The sequence below is a fragment of the Prunus avium genome, unplaced genomic scaffold (genome assembly GCF_965620075.1).
Source record: "Prunus avium unplaced genomic scaffold, drPruAviu1.hap1.1 HAP1_SCAFFOLD_95, whole genome shotgun sequence".
Classification (NCBI taxonomy): domain Eukaryota; kingdom Viridiplantae; phylum Streptophyta; class Magnoliopsida; order Rosales; family Rosaceae; genus Prunus; species Prunus avium.
In genome coordinates this window covers 100,001-102,500 of record NW_028276932.1, presented here as the reverse complement: position 1 = coordinate 102,500, position 2,500 = coordinate 100,001, and positions in this window count along the sequence as shown.

The window sequence follows — 2,500 nt, the reverse complement described above, 5'->3', positions numbered from 1 at the left end:
TTTTTCGAAACTTGCCATGCCATGCGCGCGCACAGCTTGCGCGCAGCGTGTGCACAGCATGCCGGCAGCGTGCGCACAGCATGCCGGCAGCGTGTGCGCAGCGTGCGCGCTTGGCAGCCTGTCGACAGAATTTTTCGAAACTTGCCATGCCATGCGCGCGCACAGCTTGCGCGCAGCGTGTGCACAGCATGCCGGCAGCGTGCGCACAACATGTCGGCAGCGTGCGCGCTCGGGAGCCTGTCGACAGAATTTTTCGAAACTTGCCATGCCATGCGCGCGCACAGCTTGCGCGCAGCGTGCTGATTCTGTCGACAGCGAGGCTAGCGAAACTTCTCCTGCCATGGCGTGCGCGCAGCGTGCTGACTCTGTCGACAGTGAGGCTAGCGAAATTTGTCTTGCCATGGCGTGCGCGCAGCTTGCGCATTCGGTCGACAGTGAGGCTAGCGAAACTTGTCCTGCCGTGGCCTGCGCGCAGCCTGCGCGCAGCATGCGCGCAGCATGTGCGCAGCATGCCGGCAGCCTAGTTCCAGATTTTTTCAAATGTCGACAGAATTTTTCAAACCTTGTCAAACCCCATTTTTATTGAAATTTCCTCGCACAATAAGCTCCCCATAAGTAGTCTATGATTTTTAGTACCTTCTCCAAGTTACAAAACTAAAAAATTCCTCCCGGATTTGTTTTAATGATTTTTTCAATTTTACGACTTCTAAAAATAATAAAAAATACTTCCCGACTTCAAATATTTATGAAACTTTTTCCCATCAGAGATTGCATGTTTCTTAGTATCCCTGCAAAAAATCACGTCCAAATACCTTGTATTGAATTATTTAGAGCCCATTATGACTCCTCGCGCATAGGTGATGTCTCTTCCTGTCAAAGGGCTAAATGCATAAAATGCTATATAGGGGGGTGTGTGTTGCCTGCATATGCATGGCAGCCCATGCCCTCCTAGCTGCAGCCCCCTTCCCCCACGCCACACCCATGTCATGTTGCCTCGATATGTTGCCTCGATATGTTGCCTCGGTATTATGGGTTTGGTGTCGGGGTCGGGGGGCTGCCACCCATGGCGGTGGTGGCCGGAATCCGGCCGCCGCCACCACGCCGCCGCCATGGGTGAGGGGGAAAAAAAAAGGCGTGGAAAGTTGCGAAATGGGGTTGTCTAGGCTTTTTTTTGGCATGGAAGAGCATGGAGTGCTAGGAACTCCTTCTCAAATGCGCGGGCATGTCGACCACAACCTCATTTCGCAACAACAACCACCCGTGTGGGGTGGCGGTGGGTGGATAGTCGCGGATTGGGGCTTGCCAAGCCAATGTTTTCAAAAAAATTCATCAAAATTAAAAACAAATGTTTTGTTGCCTTCGGATTTGTGGGCGAGCGGTGAGTCGGAGTGGAGCCGGTAAAGTTTAACCTCGGTGTGCACGGTTGTTTTTAGAAACTCAATCCAATGCCGGGGACGTTGAAAGTGACGCTCTTATGAGTTGCAAACCCGCAAGATTTAAAGAACCTTTTCAAAAAAAATTCAAACCAACAAGATTTAAAAACAGAAATTTTCATCAAAATGAAAAACAAATGTTTTGTTGCCTTCGGACTAGTGGGCGAGCGGCGAGTCGGAGCGGAGCCGGTAAAGTTTAACCTCGGTGTGCACGGTTGTTTTTAGAAACTCAATCCAATACCGGGGACGTTGAAAGTGATGCTCTTATGAGTTGCAAACCCACTAGATTTAAAGAACCTTTTCAAAACAATTTCAAACCAACAAGATTTAAACCAACAAAATTAAAAACAAATGTTTCGTTGCAAACAAATTGTGGGCGAGCGGCGAGTCGGAGTGGAGCCGGTAAAGTTTAACCTCGGTGTGCACGGTTGTTTTTAGAAACTCAATCCAATACCGGGGACGTTGAAAGTGACGCTCTTATGAGTTGCAAACCCACAAGATTTTAAAAACTTTTTGAAAATGTTTCTTCTAAATGACACATTTTGATCCTTGGCAAGTGCTCAATCCGTAACTATCCAATCACCGCCACACCACACCGGTCGGGAGTGTGTGAATGGTGTGCTTCCCGGGGTTGGCATAGATAATCTTTCGCATCGACAATCTTTTGCATGCGAGGGAATGTCTATGCCAACCCCGGGAAGCACACCATTCACCCACTAGTTGTGGGCGACGATGGGTTGGCTTCAAATGAATTTTTGCTTGGGGTTGTCCTCGGTATGCTTTTGTGTTGGGAGTACGGCCACCAAACCTTCTCAATGCACGGGTATGTCGAGGATGGCTTTCGGCGGGGTTGATGAAGAAGCTACCCAATTCTCGGCCACACGAACACATGGTGACGATGCGTTGGCTTCAAGTGAGCTTTAGCTTGGGGTTGTCTTCGGTATGCTTTTGTGTTGGGAGTACGGCCACCAAACCTTCTCAATGCACGGGTATGTCGAGGATGGCTTTCGGCGGAGTTGATGAAGAAGCTAGCAAATTGTTGGCCACTCTCACACGTGTGGGGGTAG